Here is a 23,818-nt window from a genome sequence, read left to right as displayed (position 1 = left end):
ATATAAGATAGGAGATTCTGATACTAAACCAGCCTTGTGTTAAGACTTACAGCAATCTAAAGTGTGGAATGGCCATTAACTTGCATCCTTATCAGATGTGGACACTCTGGTGTCTTTGAACCTCTAGCAAGTTATAATGATTATCATTGCTCCATACTCTAAGAGACACCATTAGAACCCTGGAAAGTTGCAGATCCTGAGTACACTGAAAATCTACAGTTGCTCACGAAACGTTTGCAACGCAGGGGATGTAGCTCAGTGGTAGAGCGCATGCTTTGCATGTATGAGGCCCCGGGTTCAATCCCCGGCATCTCCATCTTTTGCAAAATCAAGATTCTTGCTTAACTGTATGCATCCTCTCCAAAAGAGACGCCTTGAAAAGCCTTATTCTGCAATGCTCAGTAGGCAGTCATAGCATACATCCTGTGCGTCTTTCTACCAAGGTATGATACTGCTGATCAAACTAAATATAAAAATGTCCTTTACTTTGAACACTTGATCAATATCAATGCCATTCATTATATAAGATAGGAGATTCTGATACTAAACCAGCCTCGTGTTAAGACTTACAGCAATCTAAAGTGTGGAATGGGCATTAACTTGCATCCTTATCAGATGTGGACACTCTGGTGTCTTTGAACCTCTAGCAAGTTATAATGATTATCATTGCTCCATACTCTAAGAGACACCATTAGAACCCTGGAAAGCCGCAGATCCTGAGTACACTGAAAATCTACAGTTGCTCACGAAACATTTTCAACGCAGGGGATGTAGCTCAGTGGTAGAGCGCATGCTTTGCATGTATGAGGCCCCGGGTTCAATCCCCGGCATCTCCATCTTTTGCAAAATCAAGATTCTTGCTTAACTGTATGCATCCTCTCCAAAAGAGACGCCTTGAAAAGCCTTATTCTGCAATGCTCAGTAGGCAGTCATAGCATACATCCTGTGCGTCTTTCTACCAAGGTATGATACTGCTGATCAAACTAAATATAAAAATGTCCTCTACTTTGAACACTTGATCAATATCAATGCCATTCATTATATAAAATAGGAGATTCTGATACTAAACCAGCCTCGTGTTAAGACTTACAGCAATCTAAAGTGTGGAATGGGCATTAACTTGCATCCTTATCAGATGTGGACACTCTGGTGTCTTTGAACCTCCAGCAAGTTATAATGATTATCATTGCTCCATACTCTAAGAGACACCATTAGAACCCTGGAAAGTTGCAGATCCTGAGTACACTGAAAATCTACAGTTGCTCACGAAACGTTTTCAACGCAGGGGATGTAGCTCAGTGGTAGAGCGCATGCTTTGCATGTATGAGGCCCCGGGTTCAATCCCCGGCATCTCCATCTTCTGCAAAATCAAGATTCTTGCTTAACTGTATGCATCCTCTCCAAAAGAGACGCCTTGAAAATCCTTACTCTGCAATGCTCAGTAGGCAGTCATAGCATACATCCTGTGCGTCTTTCTACCAAGGTATGATACTGCTGATCAAACTAAATATAAAAATGTCCTCTACTTTGAACACTTGATCAATATCAATGCCATTCATTATATAAGATAGGAGATTCTGATACTAAACCAGCCTCGTGTTAAGACTTACAGCAATCTAAAGTGTGGAATGGGCATTAACTTGCATCCTTATCAGATGTGGACACTCTGGTGTCTTTGAACCTCTAGCAAGTTATAATGATTATCATTGCTCCATACTCTAAGAGACACCATTAGAACCCTGGAAAGTTGCAGATCCTGAGTACACTGAAAATCTACAGTTGCTCACGAAACGTTTTCAACGCAGGGGATGTAGCTCAGTGGTAGAGCGCATGCTTTGCATGTATGAGGCCCCAGGTTCAATCCCTGGCATCTCCATCTTTTGCAAAATCAAGATTCTTGCTTAACTGTATGCATCCTCTCCAAAAGAGACGCCTTGAAAATCCTTACTCTGCAATGCTCACTAGGCAGTCATAGCATACATCCTGTGCGTCTTTCTACCAAGGTATGATACTGCTGATCAAACTAAATATAAAAATGTCCTCTACTTTGAACACTTGATCAATATCAATGCCATTCATTATATAAAATAGGAGATTCTGATACTAAACCAGCCTCGTGTTAAGACTTACAGCAATCTAAAGTGTGGAATGGGCATTAACTTGCATCCTTATCAGATGTGGACACTCTGGTGTCTTTGAACCTCCAGCAAGTTATAATGATTATCATTGCTCCATACTCTAAGAGACACCATTAGAACCCTGGAAAGTTGCAGATCCTGAGTACACTGAAAATCTACAGTTGCTCACGAAACGTTTTCAACGCAGGGGATGTAGCTCAGTGGTAGAGCGCATGCTTTGCATGTATGAGGCCCCGGGTTCAATCCCCGGCATCTCCATCTTCTGCAAAATCAAGATTCTTGCTTAACTGTATGCATCCTCTCCAAAAGAGACGCCTTGAAAATCCTTACTCTGCAATGCTCAGTAGGCAGTCATAGCATACATCCTGTGCGTCTTTCTACCAAGGTATGATACTGCTGATCAAACTAAATATAAAAATGTCCTTTACTTTGAACACTTGATCAATATCAATGCCATTCATTATATAAGATAGGAGATTCTGATACTAAACCAGCCTCGTGTTAAGACTTACAGCAATCTAAAGTGTGGAATGGGCATTAACTTGCATCCTTATCAGATGTGGACACTCTGGTGTCTTTGAACCTCTAGCAAGTTATAATGATTATCATTGCTCCATACTCTAAGAGACACCATTAGAACCCTGGAAAGCCGCAGATCCTGAGTACACTGAAAATCTACAGTTGCTCACGAAACATTTTCAACGCAGGGGATGTAGCTCAGTGGTAGAGCGCATGCTTCGCATGTATGAGGCCCCGGGTTCAATCCCCAGCATCTCCATCTTTTGCAAAATCAAGATTCTTGCTTAACTGTATGCATCCTCTCCAAAAGAGACGCCTTGAAAAGCCTTATTCTGCAATGCTCAGTAGGCAGTCATAGCATACATCCTGTGCGTCTTTCTACCAAGGTATGATACTGCTGATCAAACTAAATATAAAAATGTCCTCTACTTTGAACACTTGATCAATATCAATGCCATTCATTATATAAGATAGGAGATTCTGATACTAAACCAGCCTTGTGTTAAGACTTACAGCAATCTAAAGTGTGGAATGGCCATTAACTTGCATCCTTATCAGATGTGGACACTCTGGTGTATTTGAACCTCTAGCAAGTTATAATGATTATCATTGCTCCATACTCTAAGAGACACCATTAGAACCCTGGAAAGTTGCAGATCCTGAGTACACTGAAAATCTACAGTTGCTCACGAAACGTTTGCAACGCAGGGGATGTAGCTCAGTGGTAGAGCGCATGCTTTGCATGTATGAGGCCCCGGGTTCAATCCCCGGCATCTCCATCTTTTGCAAAATCAAGATTCTTGCTTAACTGTATGCATCCTCTCCAAAAGAGACGCCTTGAAAAGCCTTATTCTGCAATGCTCAGTAGGCAGTCATAGCATACATCCTGTGCGTCTTTCTACCAAGGTATGATACTGCTGATCAAACTAAATATAAAAATGTCCTTTACTTTGAACACTTGATCAATATCAATGCCATTCATTATATAAGATAGGAGATTCTGATACTAAACCAGCCTCGTGTTAAGACTTACAGCAATCTAAAGTGTGGAATGGGCATTAACTTGCATCCTTATCAGATGTGGACACTCTGGTGTCTTTGAACCTCTAGCAAGTTATAATGATTATCATTGCTCCATACTCTAAGAGACACCATTAGAACCCTGGAAAGTTGCAGATCCTGAGTACACTGAAAATCTACAGTTGCTCACGAAACGTTTTCAACGCAGGGGATGTAGCTCAGTGGTAGAGCGCATGCTTTGCATGTATGAGGCCCCGGGTTCAATCCCCGGCATCTCCATCTTTTGCAAAATCAAGATTCTTGCTTAACTGTATGCATCCTCTCCAAAAGAGACGCCTTGAAAAGCCTTATTCTGCAATGCTCAGTAGGCAGTCATAGCATACATCCTGTGCGTCTTTCTACCAAGGTATGATACTGCTGATCAAACTAAATATAAAAATGTCCTCTACTTTGAACACTTGATCAATATCAATGCCATTCATTATATAAGATAGGAGATTCTGATACTAAACCAGCCTCGTGTTAAGACTTACAGCAATCTAAAGTGTGGAATGGGCATTAACTTGCATCCTTATCAGATGTGGACACTCTGGTGTCTTTGAACCTCTAGCAAGTTATAATGATTATCATTGCTCCATACTCTAAGAGACACCATTAGAACCCTGGAAAGTTGCAGATCCTGAGTACACTGAAAATCTACAGTTGCTCACGAAACGTTTTCAACGCAGGGGATGTAGCTCAGTGGTAGAGCGCATGCTTTGCATGTATGAGGCCCCAGGTTCAATCCCTGGCATCTCCATCTTTTGCAAAATCAAGATTCTTGCTTAACTGTATGCATCCTCTCCAAAAGAGACGCCTTGAAAATCCTTACTCTGCAATGCTCAGTAGGCAGTCATAGCATACATCCTGTGCGTCTTTCTACCAAGGTATGATACTGCTGATCAAACTAAATATAAAAATGTCCTCTACTTTGAACACTTGATCAATATCAATGCCATTCATTATATAAGATAGGAGATTCTGATACTAAACCAGCCTTGTGTTAAGACTTACAGCAATCTAAAGTGTGGAATGGCCATTAACTTGCATCCTTATCAGATGTGGACACTCTGGTGTCTTTGAACCTCTAGCAAGTTATAATGATTATCATTGCTCCATACTCTAAGAGACACCATTAGAACCCTGGAAAGTTGCAGATCCTGAGTACACTGAAAATCTACAGTTGCTCACGAAACGTTTGCAACGCAGGGGATGTAGCTCAGTGGTAGAGCGCATGCTTTGCATGTATGAGGCCCCGGGTTCAATCCCCGGCATCTCCATCTTTTGCAAAATCAAGATTCTTGCTTAACTGTATGCATCCTCTCCAAAAGAGACGCCTTGAAAAGCCTTATTCTGCAATGCTCAGTAGGCAGTCATAGCATACATCCTGTGCGTCTTTCTACCAAGGTATGATACTGCTGATCAAACTAAATATAAAAATGTCCTTTACTTTGAACACTTGATCAATATCAATGCCATTCATTATATAAGATAGGAGATTCTGATACTAAACCAGCCTCGTGTTAAGACTTACAGCAATCTAAAGTGTGGAATGGGCATTAACTTGCATCCTTATCAGATGTGGACACTCTGGTGTCTTTGAACCTCTAGCAAGTTATAATGATTATCATTGCTCCATACTCTAAGAGACACCATTAGAACCCTGGAAAGCCGCAGATCCTGAGTACACTGAAAATCTACAGTTGCTCACGAAACATTTTCAACGCAGGGGATGTAGCTCAGTGTTAGAGCGCATGCTTCGCATGTATGAGGCCCCGGGTTCAATCCCCAGCATCTCCATCTTTTGCAAAATCAAGATTCTTGCTTAACTGTATGCATCCTCTCCAAAAGAGACGCCTTGAAAAGCCTTAATCTGCAATGCTCAGTAGGCAGTCATAGCATACATCCTGTGCGTCTTTCTACCAAGGTATGATACTGCTGATCAAACTAAATATAAAAATGTCCTCTACTTTGAACACTTGATCAATATCAATGCAATTCATTATATAAGATAGGAGATTCTGATACTAAACCAGCCTCGTGTTAAGACTTAAAGCAATCTAAAGTGTGGAACGGGCATTAACTTGCATCCTTATCAAATGTGGACACTCTGGTGTCTTTGAACCTCTAGCAAGTTATAATGATTATCATTGCTCCATACTCTAAGAGACACCATTAGAACCCTGGAAAGTTGCAGATCCTGAGTACACTGAAAATCTACAGTTGCTCACGAAACGTTTTCAACGCAGGGGATGTAGCTCAGTGGTAGAGCGCATGCTTTGCATGTATGAGGCCCCGGGTTCAATCCCCGGCATCTCCATCTTTTGCAAAATCAAGATTCTTGCTTAACTGTATGCATCCTCTCCAAAAGAGACGCCTTGAAAAGCCTTATTCTGCAATGCTCAGTAGGCAGTCATAGCATACATCCTGTGCGTCTTTCTACCAAGGTATGATACTGCTGATCAAACTAAATATAAAAATGTCCTCTACTTTGAACACTTGATCAATATCAATGCCATTCATTATATAAAATAGGAGATTCTGATACTAAACCAGCCTCGTGTTAAGACTTACAGCAATCTAAAATGTGGAATGGGCATTAACTTGCATCCTTATCAGATGTGGACACTCTGGTGTCTTTGAACCTCTAGCAAGTTATAATGATTATCATTGCTCCATACTCTAAGAGACACCATTAGAACCCTGGAAAGCCGCAGATCCTGAGTACACTGAAAATCTACAGTTGCTCACGAAACATTTTCAACGCAGGGGATGTAGCTTAGTGGTAGAGCGCATGCTTCGCATGTATGAGGCCCCGGGTTCAATCCCCGGCATCTCCATCTTTTGCAAAATCAAGATTCTTGCTTAACTGTATGCATCCTCTCCAAAAGAGACACCTTGAAAAGCCTTATTCTGCAATGCTCAGTAGGCAGTCATAGCATACATCCTGTGCGTCTTTCTACCAAGGTATGATACTGCTGATCAAACTAAATATAAAAATGTCCTCTACTTTGAACACTTGATCAATATCAATGCCATTCATTATATAAGATAGGAGATTCTGATACTAAACCAGCCTCGTGTTAAGACTTACAGCAATCTAAAGTGTGGAATGGGCATTAACTTGCATCCTTATCAGATGTGGACACTCTGGTGTCTTTGAACCTCTAGCAAGTTATAATGATTATCATTGCTCCATACTCTAAGAGACACCATTAGAACCCTGGAAAGTTGCAGATCCTGAGTACACTGAAAATCTACAGTTGCTCACGAAACGTTTTCAACGCAGGGGATGTAGCTCAGTGGTAGAGCGCATGCTTTGCATGTATGAGGCCCCGGGTTCAATCCCCGGCATCTCCATCTTTTGCAAAATCAAGATTCTTGCTTAACTGTATGCATCCTCTCCAAAAGAGACGCCTTGAAAAGCCTTATTCTGCAATGCTCAGTAGGCAGTCATAGCATACATCCTGTGCGTCTTTCTACCAAGGTATGATACTGCTGATCAAACTAAATATAAAAATGTCCTCTACTTTGAACACTTGATCAATATCAATGCCATTCATTATATAAAATAGGAGATTCTGATACTAAACCAGCCTCGTGTTAAGACTTACAGCAATCTAAAGTGTGGAATGGGCATTAACTTGCATCCTTATCAGATGTGGACACTCTGGTGTCTTTGAACCTCTAGCAAGTTATAATGATTATCATTGCTCCATACTCTAAGAGACACCATTAGAACCCTGGAAAGTTGCAGATCCTGAGTACACTGAAAATCTACAGTTGCTCACGAAACGTTTTCAACGCAGGGGATGTAGCTCAGTGGTAGAGCGCATGCTTTGCATGTATGAGGCCCCGGGTTCAATCCCCGGCATCTCCATCTTTTGCAAAATCAAGATTCTTGTTTAACTGTATGCATCCTCTCCAAAAGAGACGCCTTGAAAATCATTACTCTGCAATGCTCAGTAGGCAGTCATAGCATACATCCTGTGCGTCTTTCTACCAAGGTATGATACTGCTGATCAAACTAAATATAAAAATGTCCTCTACTTTGAACACTTGATCAATATCAATGCCATTCATTATATAAGATAGGAGATTCTGATACTAAACCAGTCTTGTGTTAAGACTTACAGCAATCTAAAGTGTGGAATGGCCATTAACTTGCATCCTTATCAGATGTGGACACTCTGGTGTCTTTGAACCTCTAGCAAGTTATAATGATTATCATTGCTCCATACTCTAAGAGACACCATTAGAACCCTGGAAAGTTGCAGATCCTGAGTACACTGAAAATCTACAGTTGCTCACGAAACGTTTTCAACGCAGGGGATGTAGCTCAGTGGTAGAGCGCATGCTTTGCATGTATGAGGCCCCGGGTTCAATCCCCGGCATCTCCATCTTTTGCAAAATCAAGATTCTTGCTTAACTGTATGCATCCTCTCCAAAAGAGACGCCTTGAAAAGCCTTATTCTGCAATGCTCAGTAGGCAGTCATAGCATACATCCTGTGCGTCTTTCTACCAAGGTATGATACTGCTGATCAAACTAAATATAAAAATGTCCTCTACTTTCAACACTTGATCAATATCAATGCCATTCATTATATAAAATAGGAGATTCTGATACTAAACCAGCCTCGTGTTAAGACTTACAGCAATCTAAAATGTGGAATGGGCATTAACTTGCATCCTTATCAGATGTGGACACTCTGGTGTCTTTGAACCTCTAGCAAGTTATAATGATTATCATTGCTCCATACTCTAAGAGACACCATTAGAACCCTGGAAAGCCGCAGATCCTGAGTACACTGAAAATCTACAGTTGCTCACGAAACATTTTCAGCGCAGGTGATGTAGCTTAGTGGTAGAGCGCATGCTTCGCATGTATGAGGCCCCGGGTTCAATCCCCGGCATCTCCATCTTTTGCAAAATCAAGATTCTTGCTTAACTGTATGCATCCTCTCCAAAAGAGACACCTTGAAAAGCCTTATTCTGCAATGCTCAGTAGGCAGTCATAGCATACATCCTGTGCGTCTTTCTACCAAGGTATGATACTGCTGATCAAACTAAATATAAAAATGTCCTCTACTTTGAACACTTGATCAATATCAATGCCATTCATTATATAAGATAGGAGATTCTGATACTAAACCAGCCTCGTGTTAAGACTTACAGCAATCTAAAGTGTGGAATGGGCATTAACTTGCATCCTTATCAGATGTGGACACTCTGGTGTCTTTGAACCTCTAGCAAGTTATAATGATTATCATTGCTCCATACTCTAAGAGACACCATTAGAACCCTGGAAAGTTGCAGATCCTGAGTACACTGAAAATCTACAGTTGCTCACGAAACGTTTTCAACGCAGGGGATGTAGCTCAGTGGTAGAGCGCATGCTTCGCATGTATGAGGCCCCGGGTTCAATCCCCGGCATCTCCATCTTTTGCAAAATCAAGATTCTTGCTTAACTGTATGCATCCTCTCCAAAAGAGACGCCTTGAAAAGCCTTATTCTGCAATGCTCAGTAGGCAGTCATAGCATACATCCTGTGCGTCTTTCTACCAAGGTATGATACTGCTGATCAAACTAAATATAAAAATGTCCTCTACTTTGAACACTTGATCAATATCAATGCCATTCATTATATAAGATAGGAGATTCTGATACTAAACCAGCCTCGTGTTAAGACTTACAGCAATCTAAAGTGTGGAATGGGCATTAACTTGCATCCTTATCAGATGTGGACACTCTGGTGTCTTTGAACCTCTAGCAAGTTATAATGATTATCATTGCTCCATACTCTAAGAGACACCATTAGAACCCTGGAAAGTTGCAGATCCTGAGTACACTGAAAATCTACAGTTGCTCACGAAACGTTTTCAACGCAGGGGATGTAGCTCAGTGGTAGAGCGCATGCTTTGCATGTATGAGGCCCCGGGTTCAATCCCCGGCATCTCCATCTTTTGCAAAATCAAGATTCTTGCTTAACTGTATGCATCCTCTCCAAAAGAGACGCCTTGAAAAGCCTTATTCTGCAATGCTCAGTAGGCAGTCATAGCATACATCCTGTGCGTCTTTCTACCAAGGTATGATACTGCTGATCAAACTAAATATAAAAATGTCCTCTACTTTGAACACTTGATCAATATCAATGCCATTCATTATATAAGATAGGAGATTCTGATACTAAACCAGCCTCGTGTTAAGACTTACAGCAATCTAAAGTGTGGAATGGGCATTAACTTGCATCCTTATCAGATGTGGACACTCTGGTGTCTTTGAACCTCTAGCAAGTTATAATGATTATCATTGCTCCATACTCTAAGAGACACCATTAGAACCCTGGAAAGTTGCAGATCCTGAGTACACTGAAAATCTACAGTTGCTCACGAAACGTTTTCAACGCAGGGGATGTAGCTCAGTGGTAGAGCGCATTTTTTGCATGTATGAGGCCCCGGGTTCAATCCCCAGCATCTCCATCTTTTGCAAAATCAAGATTCTTGTTTAACTGTATGCATCCTCTCCAAAAGAGACGCCTTGAAAATCATTACTCTGCAATGCTCAGTAGGCAGTCATAGCATACATCCTGTGCGTCTTTCTACCAAGGTATGATACTGCTGATCAAACTAAATATAAAAATGTCCTCTACTTTGAACACTTGATCAATATCAATGCCATTCATTATATAAGATAGGAGATTCTGATACTAAACCAGCCTCGTGTTAAGACTTACAGCAATCTAAAGTGTGGAATGGGCATTAACTTGCATCCTTATCAGATGTGGGCACTCTGGTGTCTTTGAACCTCTAGCAAGTTATAATGATTATCATTGCTCCATACTCTAAGAGACACCATTAGAACCCTGGAAAGTTGCAGATCCTGAGTACACTGAAAATCTACAGTTGCTCACGAAACGTTTTCAACGCAGGGGATGTAGCTCAGTGGTAGAGCGCATGCTTTGCATGTATGAGGCCCCGGGTTCAATCCCCGGCATCTCCATCTTTTGCAAAATCAAGATTCTTGCTTAACTTTATGCATGATACTAAACCAGCCTCGTGTTAAGACTTACAGCAATCTAAAGTGTGGAATGGGCATTAACTTGCATCCTTATCAGATGTGGACACTCTGGTGTCTTTGAACCTCTAGCAAGTTATAATGATTATCATTGCTCCATACTCTAAGAGACACCATTAGAACCCTGGAAAGTTGCAGATCCTGAGTACACTGAAAATCTACAGTTGCTCACGAAACGTTTTCAACGCAGGGGATGTAGCTCAGTGGTAGAGCGCATGCTTTGCATGTATGAGGCCCCGGGTTCAATCCCCGGCATCTCCATCTTTTGCAAAATCAAGATTCTTGTTTAACTGTATGCATCCTCTCCAAAAGAGACGCCTTGAAAATCATTACTCTGCAATGCTCAGTAGGCAGTCATAGCATACATCCTGTGCGTCTTTCTACCAAGGTATGATACTGCTGATCAAACTAAATATAAAAATGTCCTCTACTTTGAACACTTGATCAATATCAATGCCATTCATTATATAAGATAGGAGATTCTGATACTAAACCAGCCTCGTGTTAAGACTTACAGCAATCTAAAGTGTGGAATGGGCATTAACTTGCATCCTTATCAGATGTGGGCACTCTGGTGTCTTTGAACCTCTAGCAAGTTATAATGATTATCATTGCTCCATACTCTAAGAGACACCATTAGAACCCTGGAAAGTTGCAGATCCTGAGTACACTGAAAATCTACAGTTGCTCACGAAACGTTTTCAACGCAGGGGATGTAGCTCAGTGGTAGAGCTCATGCTTTGCATGTATGAGGCCCCGGGTTCAATCCCCGGCATCTCCATCTTTTGCAAAATCAAGATTCTTGCTTAACTGTATGCATCCTCTCCAAAAGAGACGCCTTGAAAATCATTACTCTGCAATGCTCAGTAGGCAGTCATAGCATACATCCTGTGCGTCTTTCTACCAAGGTATGATACTGCTGATCAAACTAAATATAAAAATGTCCTCTACTTTGAACACTTGATCAATATCAATGCCATTCATTATATAAAATAGGAGATTCTGATACTAAACCAGCCTCGTGTTAAGACTTACAGCAATCTAAAGTGTGGAATGGGCATTAACTTGCATCCTTATCAGATGTGGACACTCTGGTGTCTTTGAACCTCTAGCAAGTTATAATGATTATCATTGCTCCATACTCTAAGAGACACCATTAGAACCCTGGAAAGTTGCAGATCCTGAGTACACTGAAAATCTACAGTTGCTCACGAAATCTTTTCAACGCAGGGGATGTAGCTCAGTGGTAGAGCGCATGCTTTGCATGTATGAGGCCCCGGGTTCAATCCCCGGCATCTCCATCTTTTGCAAAATCAAGATTCTTGCTTAACTGTATGCATCCTCTCCAAAAGAGACGCCTTGAAAAGCCTTATTCTGCAATGCTCAGTAGGCAGTCATAGCATACATCCTGTGCGTCTTTCTACCAAGGTATGATACTGCTGATCAAACTAAATATAAAAATGTCCTCTACTTTGAACACTTGATCAATATCAATGCCATTCATTATATAAAATAGGAGATTCTGATACTAAACCAGCCTCGTGTTAAGACTTACAGCAATCTAAAGTGTGGAATGGGCATTAACTTGCATCCTTATCAGATGTGGACACTCTGGTGTCTTTGAACCTCTAGCAAGTTATAATGATTATCATTGCTCCATACTCTAAGAGACACCATTAGAACCCTGGAAAGTTGCAGATCCTGAGTACACTGAAAATCTACAGTTGCTCACGAAACGTTTTCAACGCAGGGGATGTAGCTCAGTGGTAGAGCGCATGCTTTGCATGTATGAGGCCCCGGGTTCAATCCCCGGCATCTCCATATTTTGCAAAATCAAGATTCTTGTTTAACTGTATGCATCCTCTCCAAAAGAGACGCCTTGAAAATCATTACTCTGCAATGCTCAGTAGGCAGTCATAGCATACATCCTGTGCGTCTTTCTACCAAGGTATGATACTGCTGATCAAACTAAATATAAAAATGTCCTCTACTTTGAACACTTGATCAATATCAATGCCATTCATTATATAAGATAGGAGATTCTGATACTAAACCAGCCTCGTGTTAAGACTTACAGCAATCTAAAGTGTGGAATGGGCATTAACTTGCATCCTTATCAGATGTGGGCACTCTGGTGTCTTTGAACCTCTAGCAAGTTATAATGATTATCATTGCTCCATACTCTAAGAGACACCATTAGAACCCTGGAAAGTTGCAGATCCTGAGTACACTGAAAATCTACAGTTGCTCACGAAACGTTTTCAACGCAGGGGATGTAGCTCAGTGGTAGAGCGCATGCTTTGCATGTATGAGGCCCCGGGTTCAATCCCCGGCATCTCCATCTTTTGCAAAATCAAGATTCTTGCTTAACTGTATGCATCCTCTCCAAAAGAGACGCCTTGAAAAGCCTTATTCTGCAATGCTCAGTAGGCAGTCATAGCATACATCCTGTGCGTCTTTCTACCAAGGTATGATACTGCTGATCAAACTAAATATAAAAATGTCCTCTACTTTGAACACTTGATCAATATCAATGCCATTCATTATATAAGATAGGAGATTCTGATACTAAACCAGCCTCGTGTTAAGACTTACAGCAATCTAAAGTGTGGAATGGGCATTAACTTGCATCCTTATCAGATGTGGACACTCTGGTGTCTTTGAACCTCTAGCAAGTTATAATGATTATCATTGCTCCATACTCTAAGAGACACCATTAGAACCCTGGAAAGCCGCAGATCCTGAGTACACTGAAAATCTACAGTTGCTCACGAAACATTTTCAACGCAGGGGATGTAGCTCAGTGTTAGAGCGCATGCTTCGCATGTATGAGGCCCCGGGTTCAATCCCCGGCATCTCCATCTTTTGCAAAATCAAGATTCTTGCTTAACTGTATGCATCCTCTCCAAAAGAGATGCCTTGAAAAGCCTTATTCTGCAATGCTAAGTAGGCAGTCATAGCATACATCCTGTGCGTCTTTCTACCAAGGTATGATACTGCTGATCAAACTAAATATAAAAATGTCCTCTACTTTGAACACTTGATCAATATCAATGCCATTCATTATATAAAATAGGAGATTCTGATACTAAACCAGCCTCGTGTTAAGACTTACAGCAATCTAAAGTGTGGAATGGGCATTAACTTGCATCCTTATCAGATGTGGACACTCTGGTGTCTTTGAACCTCTAGCAAGTTATAATGATTATCATTGCTCCATACTCTAAGAGACACCATTAGAACCCTGGAAAGTTGCAGATCCTGAGTACACTGAAAATCTACAGTTGCTCACGAAACGTTTTCAACGCAGGGGATGTAGCTCAGTGGTAGAGCGCATGCTTTGCATGTATGAGGCCCCGGGTTCAATCCCCGGCATCTCCATCTTTTGCAAAATCAAGATTCTTGCTTAACTGTATGCATCCTCTCCAAAAGAGACGCCTTGAAAAGCCTTATTCTGCAATGCTCAGTAGGCAGTCATAGCATACATCCTGTGCGTCTTTCTACCAAGGTATGATACTGCTGATCAAACTAAATATAAAAATGTCCTCTACTTTGAACACTTGATCAATATCAATGCCATTCATTATATAAAATAGGAGATTCTGATACTAAACCAGCCTCGTGTTAAGACTTACAGCAATCTAAAGTGTGGAATGGGCATTAACTTGCATCCTTATCAGATGTGGACACTCTGGTGTCTTTGAACCTCTAGCAAGTTATAATGATTATCATTGCTCCATACTCTAAGAGACACCATTAGAACCCTGGAAAGTTGCAGATCCTGAGTACACTGAAAATCTACAGTTGCTCACGAAACGTTTTCAACGCAGGGGATGTAGCTCAGTGGTAGAGCGCATGCTTTGCATGTATGAGGCCCCGGGTTCAATCCCCGGCATCTCCATCTTTTGCAAAATCAAGATTCTTGCTTAACTGTATGCATCCTCTCCAAAAGAGACGCCTTGAAAAGCCTTATTCTGCAATGCTCAGTAGGCAGTCATAGCATACATCCTGTGCGTCTTTCTACCAAGGTATGATACTGCTGATCAAACTAAATATAAAAATGTCCTTTACTTTGAACACTTGATCAATATCAATGCCATTCATTATATAAAATAGGAGATTCTGATACTAAACCAGCCTCGTGTTAAGACTTACAGCAATCTAAAATGTGGAATGGGCATTAACTTGCATCCTTATCAGATGTGGACACTCTGGTGTCTTTGAACCTCCAGCAAGTTATAATGATTATCATTGCTCCATACTCTAAGAGACACCATTAGAACCCTGGAAAGCCGCAGATCCTGAGTACACTGAAAATCTACAGTTGCTCACGAAACATTTTCAACGCAGGGGATGTAGCTCAGTGGTAGACCGCATGCTTCGCATGTATGAGGCCCCGGGTTCGATCCCCGGCATCTCCATCTTTTGCAAAATCAAGATTCTTGCTTAACTGTATGCATCCTCTCCAAAAGAGACGCCTTGAAAAGCCTTATTCTGCAATGCTCAGTAGACAGTCATAGCATACATCCTGTGCGTCTTTCTACGAAGGTATGATACTGCTGATCAAACTAAATATAAAAATGTCCTTTACTTTGAACACTTGATCAATATCAATGCCATTCATTATATAAGATAGGAGATTCTGATACTAAACCAGCCTCGTGTTAAGACTTACAGCAATCTAAAGTGTGGAATGGGCATTTACTTGAATCCTTATCAGATGTGGACACTCTGGTGTCTTTGAACCTCTAGCAAGTTATAATGATTATCATTGCTCCATACTCTAAGAGACACCATTAGAACCCTGGAAAGCCGCAGATCCTGAGTACACTGAAAATCTACAGTTGCTCACAAAACATTTTCAACGCAGGGGATGTAGCTCAGTGGTAGAGCGCATACTTCGCATGTATGAGGCCCCGGGTTCAATCCCCGGCATCTCCATCTTTTGCAAAATCAAGATTCTTGCTTAACTGTATGCATCCTCTCCAAAAGAGACGCCTTGAAAAGCCTTATTCTGCAATGCTCAGTAGGCAGTCGTAGCATACATCCTGTGCGTCTTTCTACCAAGGTATAATACTGCTGATCAAACTAAATATAAAAATGTCCTCTACTTTGAACACTTGATCAATATCAATGCCATTCATTATATAAGATAGGAGATTCTGATACTAAACCAGCCTCGTGTTAAGACTTACAGCAATCTAAAGTGTGGAATGGGCATTAACTTGCATCCTTATCAGATGTGGACACTCTGGTGTCTTTGAACCTCTAGCAAGTTATAATGATTATCATTGCTCCATACTCTAAGAGACACCATTAGAACCCTGGAAAGCCGCAGATCCTGAGAACACTGAAAATCTACAGTTGCTCACGAAACATTTTCAACGCAGGGGATGTAGCTCAGTGGTAGAGCACATGCTTCGCATGTATGAGGCCCCGGGTTCAATCCCCGGCATCTCCATCTTTTGCAAAATCAAGATTCTTGCTTAACTGTATGCATCCTCTCCAAAAGAGACGCCTTGAAAAGCCTTATTCTGCAATGCTCAGTAGGCAGTCATAGCATACATCCTGTGCGTCTTTCTACCAAGGTATGATACTGCTGATCAAACTAAATATAAAAATGGCCTCTACTTTGAACACTTGATCAATATCAATGCAATTCATTATATAAGATAGGAGATTCTGATACTAAACCAGCCTCGTGTTAAGACTTACAGCAATCTAAAGTGTGGAATGGGCATTAACTTGCATCCTTATCAGATGTGGACACTCTGGTGTCTTTGAACCTCTAGCAAGTTATAATGATTATCATTGCTCCATACTCTAAGAGACACCATTAGAACCCTGGAAAGTTGCAGATCCTGAGTACACTGAAAATCTACAGTTGCTCACGAAACGTTTTCAACGCAGGGCATGTAGCTCAGTGGTAGAGCGCATGCTTTGCATGTATGAGGCCCCGGGTTCAATCCCCGGCATCTCCATCTTTTGCAAAATCAAGATTCTTGCTTAACTGTATGCATCCTCTCCAAAAGAGACGCCTTGAAAAGCCTTATTCTGCAATGCTCAGTAGGCAGTCATAGCATACATCCTGTGCGTCTTTCTACCAAGGTATGATACTGCTGATCAAACTAAATATAAAAATGTCCTCTACTTTGAACACTTGATCAATATCAATGCCATTCATTATATAAAATAGGAGATTCTGATACTAAACCAGCCTCGTGTTAAGACTTACAGCAATCTAAAATGTGGAATGGGCATTAACTTGCATCCTTATCAGATGTGGACACTCTGGTGTCTTTGAACCTCTAGCAAGTTATAATGATTATCATTGCTCCATACTCTAAGAGACACCATTAGAACCCTGGAAAGCCGCAGATCCTGAGTACACTGAAAATCTACAGTTGCTCACGAAACATTTTCGATGCAGGAGATGTAGCTCAGTGGTAGAGCGCATGCTTCGCATGTATGAGGCCCCAGGTTCAATCCCCGGCATCTCCATCTTTTGCAAAATCAAGATTCTTGCTTAACTGTATGTATCCTCTCCAAAAGAGACACCTTGAAAAGCCTTATTCTGCAATGCTCAGTAGGCAGTCATAGCATACATCCTGTGCGTCTTTCTACCAAGGTATGATACTGCTGATCAAACTAAATATAAAAATGTCCTCTACTTTGAACACTTGATCAATATCAATGCCATTCATTATATAAGATAGGAGATTCTGATACTAAACCAGCCTCGTGTTAAGACTTACAGCAATCTAAAGTGTGGAATGGGCATTAACTTGCATCCTTATCAGATGTGGACACTCTGGTGTCTTTGAACCTCTAGCAAGTTATAATGATTATCATTGCTCCATACTCTAAGAGACACCATTAGAACCCTGGAAAGTTGCAGATCCTGAGTACACTGAAAATCTACAGTTGCTCACGAAACGTTTTCAACGCAGGGGATGTAGCTCAGTGGTAGAGCGCATGCTTTGCATGTATGAGGCCCCGGGTTCAAACCCCGGCATCTCCATCTTTTGCAAAATCAAGATTCTTGCTTAACTGTATGCATCCTCTCCAAAAGAGACGCCTTGAAAAGCCTTATTCTGCAATGCTCAGTAGGCAGTCATAGCATACATCCTGTGCGTCTTTCTACCAAGGTATGATACTGCTGATCAAACTAAATATAAAAATGTCCTCTACTTTGAACACTTGATCAATATCAATGCCATTCATTATATAAAATAGGAGATTCTGATACTAAACCAGCCTCGTGTTAAGACTTACAGCAATCAAAAGTGTGGAATGGGCATTAACTTGCATCCTTATCAGATGTGGACACTCTGGTGTCTTTGAACCTCTAGCAAGTTATAATGATTATCATTGCTCCATACTCTAAGAGACACCATTAGAACCCTGGAAAGCCGCAGATCCTGAGTACACTGAAAATCTACAGTTGCTCACGAAACATTTTCAACGCAGGGGATGTAGCTCAGTGGTAGAGCGCATGCTTCGCATGTATGAGGCCCCGGGTTCAATCCCCGGCATCTCCATCTTTTGCAAAATCAAGATTCTTGCTTAACTGTATGCATCCTCTCCAAAAGAGACGCCTTGAAAAGCCTTAATCTGCAATGCTCAGTAGGCAGTCATAGCATACATCCTGTGCGTCTTTCTACCAAGGTATGATACTGCTGATCAAACTAAATATAAAAATGTCCTCTACTTTGAACACTTGATCAATATCAATGCCATTCATTATATAAAATAGGAGATTCTGATACTAAACCAGCCTCGTGTTAAGACTTACAGCAATCTAAAGTGTGGAATGGGCATTAACTTGCATCCTTATCAGATGTGGACACTCTGGTGTCTTTGAACCTCTAGCAAGTTATAATGATTATCATTGCTCCATACTCTAAGAGACACCATTAGAACCCTGGAAAGTTGCAGATCCTGAGTACACTGAAAATCTACAGTTGCTCACGAAACATTTTCAACGCAGGGGATGTAGCTCAGTGGTAGAGCGCATGCTTTGCATGTATGAGGCCCCGGGTTCAATCCCCGGCATCTCTATCTTTTGCAAAATCAAGATTCTTGCTTAACTGTATGCATCCTCTCCAAAAGAGACGCCTTGAAAATCCTTACTCTGCAATGCTCAGTAGGCAGTCATAGCATACATCCTGTGCGTCTTTCTACCAAGGTATGATACTGCGGATCAAACTAAATATAAAAATGTCCTCTACTTTGAACACTTGATCAATATCAATGCCATTCATTATATAAGATAGGAGATTCTGATACTAAACCAGCCTCGTGTTAAGACTTACAGCAATCTAAAGTGTGGAATGGGCATTAACTTGCATCCTTATCAGATGTGGACACTCTGGTGTCTTTGAACCTCTAGCAAGTTATAATGATTATCATTGCTCCATACTCTAAGAGACACCATTAGAACCCTGGAAAGTTGCAGATCCTGAGTACACTGAAAATCTACAGTTGCTCACGAAACGTTTTCAACGCAGGGGATGTAGCTCAGTGGTAGAGCGCATGCTTTGCATGTATGAGGCCCCGGGTTCAATCCCCGGCATCTCCATCTTTTGCAAAATGAAGATTCTTGCTTAACTGTATGCATCCTCTCCAAAAGAGACGCCTTGAAAAGCCTTATTCTGCAATGCTCAGTAGGCAGTCATAGCATACATCCTGTGCGTCTTTCTACCAAGGTATGATACTGCTGATCAAACTAAATATAAAAATGTCCTCTACTTTGAACACTTGATCAATATCAATGCCATTCATTATATAAGATAGGAGATTCTGATACTAAACCAGCCTCGTGTTAAGACTTACAGCAATCTAAAGTGTGGAATGGGCATTAACTTGCATCCTTATCAGATGTGGACACTCTGGTGTCTTTGAACCTCTAGGAAGTAATAATGATTATCATTGCTCCATACTCTAAGAGACACCATTAGAACCCTGGAAAGTTGCAGATCCTGAGTACACTGAAAATCTACAGTTGCTCACGAAACGTTTTCAACGCAGGGGATGTAGCTCAGTGGTAGAGCGCATGCTTTGCATGTATGAGGCCCCGGGTTCAATCCCCGGCATCTCCATCTTTTGCAAAATCAAGATTCTTGCTTAACTGTATGCATCCTCTCCAAAAGAGACGCCTTGAAAAGCCTTATTCTGCAATGCTCAGTAGGCAGTCATAGCATACATCCTGTGCGTCTTTCTACCAAGGTATGATACTGCTGATCAAACTAAATATAAAAATGTCCTCTACTTTCAACACTTGATCAATATCAATGCCATTCATTATATAAAATAGGAGATTCTGATACTAAACCAGCCTCGTGTTAAGACTTACAGCAATCTAAAGTATGGAATGGGCATTAACTTGCATCCTTATCAGATGTGGACACTCTGGTGTCTTTGAACCTCTAGCAAGTTATAATGATTATCATTGCTCCATACTCTAAGAGACACCATTAGAACCCTGGAAAGCCGCAGATCCTGAGTACACTGAAAATCTACAGTTGCTCACGAAACATTTTCAACGCAGGGGATGTAGCTCAGTGGTAGAGCGCATGCTTCGCATGTATGAGGCCCCGGGTTCGATCCCCGGCATCTCCATCTTTTGCAAAATCAAGATTCTTGCTTAACTGTATGCATCCTCTCCAAAAGAGACGCCTTGAAAAGCCTTATTCTGCAATGCTCAGTAGGCAGTCATACCATACATCCTGTGCGTCTTTCTACCAAGGTATGATACTGCTGATCAAACTAAATATAAAAATGTCCTCTACTTTGAACACTTGATCAATATCAATGCCATTCATTATATAAGATAGGAGATTCTGATACTAAACCAGCCTCGTGTTAAGACTTACAGCAATCTAAAGTGTGGAATGGGCATTAACTTGCATCCTTATCAGATGTGGACACTCTGGTGTCTTTGAACCTCTAGCAAGTTATAATGATTATCATTGCTCCATACTCTAAGAGACACCATTAGAACCCTGGAAAGTTGCAGATCCTGAGTACACTGAAAATCTACAGTTGCTCACGAAACGTTTTCAACGCAGGGGATGTAGCTCAGTGGTAGAGCGCATGCTTTGCATGTATGAGGCCCCGGGTTCAATCCCCGGCATCTCCATCTTTCGCAAAATCAAGATTCTTGCTTAACTGTATGCATCCTCTCCAAAAGAGACGCCTTGAAAAGCCTTATTCTGCAATGCTCAGTAGGCAGTCATAGCATACATCCTGTGCGTCTTTCTACCAAGGTATGATACTGCTGATCAAACTAAATATAAAAATGTCCTCTACTTTGAACACTTGATCAATATCAATGCCATTCATTATATAAGATAGGAGATTCTGATACTAAACCAGCCTCGTGTTAAGACTTACAGCAATCTAAAGTGTGGAATGGGCATTAACTTGCATCCTTATCAGATGTGGACACTCTGGTGTCTTTGAACCTCTAGCAAGTTATAATGATTATCATTGCTCCATACTCTAAGAGACACCATTAGAACCCTGGAAAGTTGCAGATCCTGAGTACACTGAAAATCTACAGTTGCTCACGAAACGTTTTCAACGCAGGGGATGTAGCTCAGTGGTAGAGCGCATGCTTTGCATGTATGAGGCCCCGGGTTCAATCCCCGGCATCTCCATCTTTTGCAAAATCAAGATTCTTGCTTAACTGTATGCATCCTCTCCAAAAGAGACGCCTTGAAAAGCCTTATTCTGCAATGCTCAGTAGGCAGTCATAGCATACATCCTGTGCGTCTTTCTACCAAGGTATGAAACTGCTGATCAAACTAAATATAAAAATGTCCTTTACTTTGAACACTTGATCAATATCAATGCCATTCATTATATAAGATAGGAGATTCTGATACTAAACCAGCCTCGTGTTAAGACTTACAGCAATCTAAAGTGTGGAATGGGCATTAACTTGCATCCTTATCAGATGTGGACACTCTGGTGTCTTTGAACCTCTAGCAAGTTATAATGATTATCATTGCTCCATACTCTAAGAGACACCATTAGAACCCTGGAAAGCCGCAGATCCTTAGTACACTGAAAATCTACAGTTGCTCACGAAACGTTTTCAACGCAGGGGATGTAGCTCAGTGGTAGAGCGCATGCTTTGCATGTATGAGGCCCCGGGTTCAATCCCCGGCATTTCCATCTTTTGCAAAATCAAGATTCTTGCTTAACTGTATGCATCCTTTACAAAAGAGACGCCTTGAAAAGCCTTATTCTGCAATGCTCAGTAGGCAGTCATAGCATACATCCTGTGCGTCTTTCTACCAAGATATGATACTGCTGATCAAACTAAATATAAAAATGTCCTCTACTTTGAACACTTGATCAATATCAATGCCATTCATTATATAAAATAGGAGATTCTGATACTAAACCAGCCTCGTGTTAAGACTTACAGCAATCTAAAGTGTGGAATGGGCATTAACTTGCATCCTTATCAGATGTGGACACTCTGGTGTCTTTGAACCTCTAGCAAGTTATAATGATTATCATTGCTCCATACTCTAAGAGACACCATTAGAACCCTGGAAAGTTGCAGATCCTGAGTACACTGAAAATCTACAGTTGCTCACGAAACGTTTTCAACGCAGGGGATGTAGCTCAGTGGTAGAGCGCATGTATGAGGCCCCGAGTTCAATCCCTGGCATTTCCATCTTTTGCAAAATCAAGATTCTTGCTTAACTGTATGCATCCTCTCCAAAAGAGACGCCTTGAAAAGCCTTATTCTGCAATGCTCAGTAGGCAGTCATAGCATACATCCTGTGCGTCTTTCTACCAAGGTATGATACTGCTGATCAAACTAAATATAAAAATGTCCTCTACTTTGAACACTTGATCAATATCAATGCCATTCATTATATAAAATAGGAGATTCTGATACTAAACCAGCCTCGTGTTAAGACTTACAGCAATCTAAAGTGTGGAATGGGCATTAACTTGCATCCTTATCAGATGTGGACACTCTGGTGTCTTTGAACCTCTAGCAAGTTATAATGATTATCATTGCTCCATACTCTAAGAGACACCATTAGAACCCTGGAAAGTTGCAGATCCTGAGTACACTGAAAATCTACAGTTGCTCACGAAACGTTTTCAACGCAGGGGATGTAGCTCAGTGGTAGAGCGCATGTATGAGGCCCCGAGTTCAATCCCTGGCATTTCCATCTTTTGCAAAATCAAGATTCTTGCTTAACTGTATGCATCCTCTCCAAAAGAGACGCCTTGAAAAGCCTTATTCTGCAATGCTCAGTAGGCAGTCATAGCATACATCCTGTGCGTCTTTCTACCAAGGTATGATACTGCTGATCAAACTAAATATAAAAATGTCCTCTACTTTGAACACTTGATCAATATCAATGCCATTCATTATATAAGATAGGAGATTCTGATACTAAACCAGCCTCGTGTTAAGACTTACAGCAATCTAAAGTGTGGAATGGGCATTAACTTGCATCCTTATCAGATGTGGACACTCTGGTGTCTTTGAACCTCTAGCAAGTTATAATGATTATCATTGCTCCATACTCTAAGAGACACCATTAGAACCCTGGAAAGTTGCAGATCCTGAGTACACTGAAAATCTACAGTTGCTCACAAGACGTTTTCAACGCAGGGGATGTAGCTCAGTGGTAGAGCGCATGCTTCGCATGTATGAGGCCCCGGGTTCAATCCCCGGCATCTCCATCTTTTGCAAAATCAAGATTCTTGCTTAACTGTATGCATCCTCTCCAAAAGAGACGCCTTGAAAAGCCTTATTCTGCAATGCTCAGTAGGCAGTCATAGCATACATCCTGTGCGTCTTTCTACCAAGGTATGATACTGCTGATCAAACTAAATATAAAAATGTCCTTTACTTTGAACACTTGATCAATATCAATGCCATTCATTATATAAGATAGGAGATTCTGATACTAAACCAGCCTCGTGTTAAGACTTACAGCAATCTAAAGTGTGGAATGGGCATTAACTTGCATCCTTATCAGATGTG

General features: G+C 41.2%; 44 non-coding genes across 44 annotated transcripts; all 44 read left to right on the top strand.

Annotated features, from left to right (window-relative positions):
- Positions 1–244: 244 nt before the first annotated feature.
- Positions 245–316, top strand: TRNAA-UGC (transfer RNA alanine (anticodon UGC)). The gene has a single exon. It is a non-coding gene; the product is annotated as a tRNA-Ala (tRNA).
- A 448-nt stretch (positions 317–764) lies between these two features.
- Positions 765–836, top strand: TRNAA-UGC (transfer RNA alanine (anticodon UGC)). Its single transcript has one exon. It is a non-coding gene; the product is annotated as a tRNA-Ala (tRNA).
- Positions 837–1,284: 448 nt separating this feature from the next.
- TRNAA-UGC (transfer RNA alanine (anticodon UGC)) lies at positions 1,285–1,356 on the top strand. Its single transcript has one exon. It is a non-coding gene; the product is annotated as a tRNA-Ala (tRNA).
- A 448-nt stretch (positions 1,357–1,804) lies between these two features.
- On the top strand, positions 1,805–1,876 carry TRNAA-UGC (transfer RNA alanine (anticodon UGC)). Its single transcript has one exon. It is a non-coding gene; the product is annotated as a tRNA-Ala (tRNA).
- Positions 1,877–2,324: 448 nt separating this feature from the next.
- TRNAA-UGC (transfer RNA alanine (anticodon UGC)) lies at positions 2,325–2,396 on the top strand. The gene has a single exon. It is a non-coding gene; the product is annotated as a tRNA-Ala (tRNA).
- A 448-nt stretch (positions 2,397–2,844) lies between these two features.
- Positions 2,845–2,916, top strand: TRNAA-CGC (transfer RNA alanine (anticodon CGC)). The gene has a single exon. It is a non-coding gene; the product is annotated as a tRNA-Ala (tRNA).
- A 448-nt stretch (positions 2,917–3,364) lies between these two features.
- TRNAA-UGC (transfer RNA alanine (anticodon UGC)) lies at positions 3,365–3,436 on the top strand. The gene has a single exon. It is a non-coding gene; the product is annotated as a tRNA-Ala (tRNA).
- Positions 3,437–3,884: 448 nt separating this feature from the next.
- Positions 3,885–3,956, top strand: TRNAA-UGC (transfer RNA alanine (anticodon UGC)). Its single transcript has one exon. It is a non-coding gene; the product is annotated as a tRNA-Ala (tRNA).
- A 448-nt stretch (positions 3,957–4,404) lies between these two features.
- TRNAA-UGC (transfer RNA alanine (anticodon UGC)) lies at positions 4,405–4,476 on the top strand. Its single transcript has one exon. It is a non-coding gene; the product is annotated as a tRNA-Ala (tRNA).
- A 448-nt stretch (positions 4,477–4,924) lies between these two features.
- TRNAA-UGC (transfer RNA alanine (anticodon UGC)) lies at positions 4,925–4,996 on the top strand. Its single transcript has one exon. It is a non-coding gene; the product is annotated as a tRNA-Ala (tRNA).
- A 448-nt stretch (positions 4,997–5,444) lies between these two features.
- On the top strand, positions 5,445–5,516 carry TRNAA-CGC (transfer RNA alanine (anticodon CGC)). The gene has a single exon. It is a non-coding gene; the product is annotated as a tRNA-Ala (tRNA).
- A 448-nt stretch (positions 5,517–5,964) lies between these two features.
- TRNAA-UGC (transfer RNA alanine (anticodon UGC)) lies at positions 5,965–6,036 on the top strand. The gene has a single exon. It is a non-coding gene; the product is annotated as a tRNA-Ala (tRNA).
- A 448-nt stretch (positions 6,037–6,484) lies between these two features.
- Positions 6,485–6,556, top strand: TRNAA-CGC (transfer RNA alanine (anticodon CGC)). Its single transcript has one exon. It is a non-coding gene; the product is annotated as a tRNA-Ala (tRNA).
- A 448-nt stretch (positions 6,557–7,004) lies between these two features.
- On the top strand, positions 7,005–7,076 carry TRNAA-UGC (transfer RNA alanine (anticodon UGC)). Its single transcript has one exon. It is a non-coding gene; the product is annotated as a tRNA-Ala (tRNA).
- A 448-nt stretch (positions 7,077–7,524) lies between these two features.
- TRNAA-UGC (transfer RNA alanine (anticodon UGC)) lies at positions 7,525–7,596 on the top strand. Its single transcript has one exon. It is a non-coding gene; the product is annotated as a tRNA-Ala (tRNA).
- Positions 7,597–8,044: 448 nt separating this feature from the next.
- TRNAA-UGC (transfer RNA alanine (anticodon UGC)) lies at positions 8,045–8,116 on the top strand. Its single transcript has one exon. It is a non-coding gene; the product is annotated as a tRNA-Ala (tRNA).
- A 448-nt stretch (positions 8,117–8,564) lies between these two features.
- On the top strand, positions 8,565–8,636 carry TRNAA-CGC (transfer RNA alanine (anticodon CGC)). The gene has a single exon. It is a non-coding gene; the product is annotated as a tRNA-Ala (tRNA).
- Positions 8,637–9,084: 448 nt separating this feature from the next.
- TRNAA-CGC (transfer RNA alanine (anticodon CGC)) lies at positions 9,085–9,156 on the top strand. Its single transcript has one exon. It is a non-coding gene; the product is annotated as a tRNA-Ala (tRNA).
- Positions 9,157–9,604: 448 nt separating this feature from the next.
- Positions 9,605–9,676, top strand: TRNAA-UGC (transfer RNA alanine (anticodon UGC)). The gene has a single exon. It is a non-coding gene; the product is annotated as a tRNA-Ala (tRNA).
- A 448-nt stretch (positions 9,677–10,124) lies between these two features.
- TRNAA-UGC (transfer RNA alanine (anticodon UGC)) lies at positions 10,125–10,196 on the top strand. Its single transcript has one exon. It is a non-coding gene; the product is annotated as a tRNA-Ala (tRNA).
- Positions 10,197–10,644: 448 nt separating this feature from the next.
- TRNAA-UGC (transfer RNA alanine (anticodon UGC)) lies at positions 10,645–10,716 on the top strand. The gene has a single exon. It is a non-coding gene; the product is annotated as a tRNA-Ala (tRNA).
- A 264-nt stretch (positions 10,717–10,980) lies between these two features.
- Positions 10,981–11,052, top strand: TRNAA-UGC (transfer RNA alanine (anticodon UGC)). Its single transcript has one exon. It is a non-coding gene; the product is annotated as a tRNA-Ala (tRNA).
- A 448-nt stretch (positions 11,053–11,500) lies between these two features.
- TRNAA-UGC (transfer RNA alanine (anticodon UGC)) lies at positions 11,501–11,572 on the top strand. Its single transcript has one exon. It is a non-coding gene; the product is annotated as a tRNA-Ala (tRNA).
- A 448-nt stretch (positions 11,573–12,020) lies between these two features.
- On the top strand, positions 12,021–12,092 carry TRNAA-UGC (transfer RNA alanine (anticodon UGC)). The gene has a single exon. It is a non-coding gene; the product is annotated as a tRNA-Ala (tRNA).
- Positions 12,093–12,540: 448 nt separating this feature from the next.
- TRNAA-UGC (transfer RNA alanine (anticodon UGC)) lies at positions 12,541–12,612 on the top strand. The gene has a single exon. It is a non-coding gene; the product is annotated as a tRNA-Ala (tRNA).
- A 448-nt stretch (positions 12,613–13,060) lies between these two features.
- TRNAA-UGC (transfer RNA alanine (anticodon UGC)) lies at positions 13,061–13,132 on the top strand. The gene has a single exon. It is a non-coding gene; the product is annotated as a tRNA-Ala (tRNA).
- A 448-nt stretch (positions 13,133–13,580) lies between these two features.
- On the top strand, positions 13,581–13,652 carry TRNAA-CGC (transfer RNA alanine (anticodon CGC)). The gene has a single exon. It is a non-coding gene; the product is annotated as a tRNA-Ala (tRNA).
- Positions 13,653–14,100: 448 nt separating this feature from the next.
- TRNAA-UGC (transfer RNA alanine (anticodon UGC)) lies at positions 14,101–14,172 on the top strand. Its single transcript has one exon. It is a non-coding gene; the product is annotated as a tRNA-Ala (tRNA).
- Positions 14,173–14,620: 448 nt separating this feature from the next.
- Positions 14,621–14,692, top strand: TRNAA-UGC (transfer RNA alanine (anticodon UGC)). Its single transcript has one exon. It is a non-coding gene; the product is annotated as a tRNA-Ala (tRNA).
- Positions 14,693–15,140: 448 nt separating this feature from the next.
- On the top strand, positions 15,141–15,212 carry TRNAA-CGC (transfer RNA alanine (anticodon CGC)). Its single transcript has one exon. It is a non-coding gene; the product is annotated as a tRNA-Ala (tRNA).
- A 448-nt stretch (positions 15,213–15,660) lies between these two features.
- TRNAA-CGC (transfer RNA alanine (anticodon CGC)) lies at positions 15,661–15,732 on the top strand. The gene has a single exon. It is a non-coding gene; the product is annotated as a tRNA-Ala (tRNA).
- A 448-nt stretch (positions 15,733–16,180) lies between these two features.
- On the top strand, positions 16,181–16,252 carry TRNAA-CGC (transfer RNA alanine (anticodon CGC)). Its single transcript has one exon. It is a non-coding gene; the product is annotated as a tRNA-Ala (tRNA).
- Positions 16,253–16,700: 448 nt separating this feature from the next.
- On the top strand, positions 16,701–16,772 carry TRNAA-UGC (transfer RNA alanine (anticodon UGC)). The gene has a single exon. It is a non-coding gene; the product is annotated as a tRNA-Ala (tRNA).
- Positions 16,773–17,220: 448 nt separating this feature from the next.
- TRNAA-CGC (transfer RNA alanine (anticodon CGC)) lies at positions 17,221–17,292 on the top strand. The gene has a single exon. It is a non-coding gene; the product is annotated as a tRNA-Ala (tRNA).
- Positions 17,293–17,740: 448 nt separating this feature from the next.
- Positions 17,741–17,812, top strand: TRNAA-UGC (transfer RNA alanine (anticodon UGC)). Its single transcript has one exon. It is a non-coding gene; the product is annotated as a tRNA-Ala (tRNA).
- Positions 17,813–18,260: 448 nt separating this feature from the next.
- Positions 18,261–18,332, top strand: TRNAA-CGC (transfer RNA alanine (anticodon CGC)). Its single transcript has one exon. It is a non-coding gene; the product is annotated as a tRNA-Ala (tRNA).
- Positions 18,333–18,780: 448 nt separating this feature from the next.
- TRNAA-UGC (transfer RNA alanine (anticodon UGC)) lies at positions 18,781–18,852 on the top strand. Its single transcript has one exon. It is a non-coding gene; the product is annotated as a tRNA-Ala (tRNA).
- A 448-nt stretch (positions 18,853–19,300) lies between these two features.
- On the top strand, positions 19,301–19,372 carry TRNAA-UGC (transfer RNA alanine (anticodon UGC)). Its single transcript has one exon. It is a non-coding gene; the product is annotated as a tRNA-Ala (tRNA).
- Positions 19,373–19,820: 448 nt separating this feature from the next.
- Positions 19,821–19,892, top strand: TRNAA-UGC (transfer RNA alanine (anticodon UGC)). Its single transcript has one exon. It is a non-coding gene; the product is annotated as a tRNA-Ala (tRNA).
- Positions 19,893–20,340: 448 nt separating this feature from the next.
- Positions 20,341–20,412, top strand: TRNAA-CGC (transfer RNA alanine (anticodon CGC)). The gene has a single exon. It is a non-coding gene; the product is annotated as a tRNA-Ala (tRNA).
- Positions 20,413–20,860: 448 nt separating this feature from the next.
- Positions 20,861–20,932, top strand: TRNAA-UGC (transfer RNA alanine (anticodon UGC)). Its single transcript has one exon. It is a non-coding gene; the product is annotated as a tRNA-Ala (tRNA).
- Positions 20,933–21,380: 448 nt separating this feature from the next.
- Positions 21,381–21,452, top strand: TRNAA-UGC (transfer RNA alanine (anticodon UGC)). The gene has a single exon. It is a non-coding gene; the product is annotated as a tRNA-Ala (tRNA).
- Positions 21,453–21,900: 448 nt separating this feature from the next.
- Positions 21,901–21,972, top strand: TRNAA-UGC (transfer RNA alanine (anticodon UGC)). The gene has a single exon. It is a non-coding gene; the product is annotated as a tRNA-Ala (tRNA).
- A 1,470-nt stretch (positions 21,973–23,442) lies between these two features.
- Positions 23,443–23,514, top strand: TRNAA-CGC (transfer RNA alanine (anticodon CGC)). Its single transcript has one exon. It is a non-coding gene; the product is annotated as a tRNA-Ala (tRNA).
- The last annotated feature ends 304 nt before the right edge of the window (positions 23,515–23,818 follow it).

Source organism: Crinia signifera, chromosome 3 (assembly GCF_055691185.1).
Source record: "Crinia signifera chromosome 3, ASM5569118v1, whole genome shotgun sequence".
In the NCBI taxonomy this organism is placed as follows: domain Eukaryota; kingdom Metazoa; phylum Chordata; class Amphibia; order Anura; family Myobatrachidae; genus Crinia; species Crinia signifera.
Note: the sequence above shows the minus strand (reverse complement) of the source record. Positions and strands in the feature narration are given on the sequence as shown.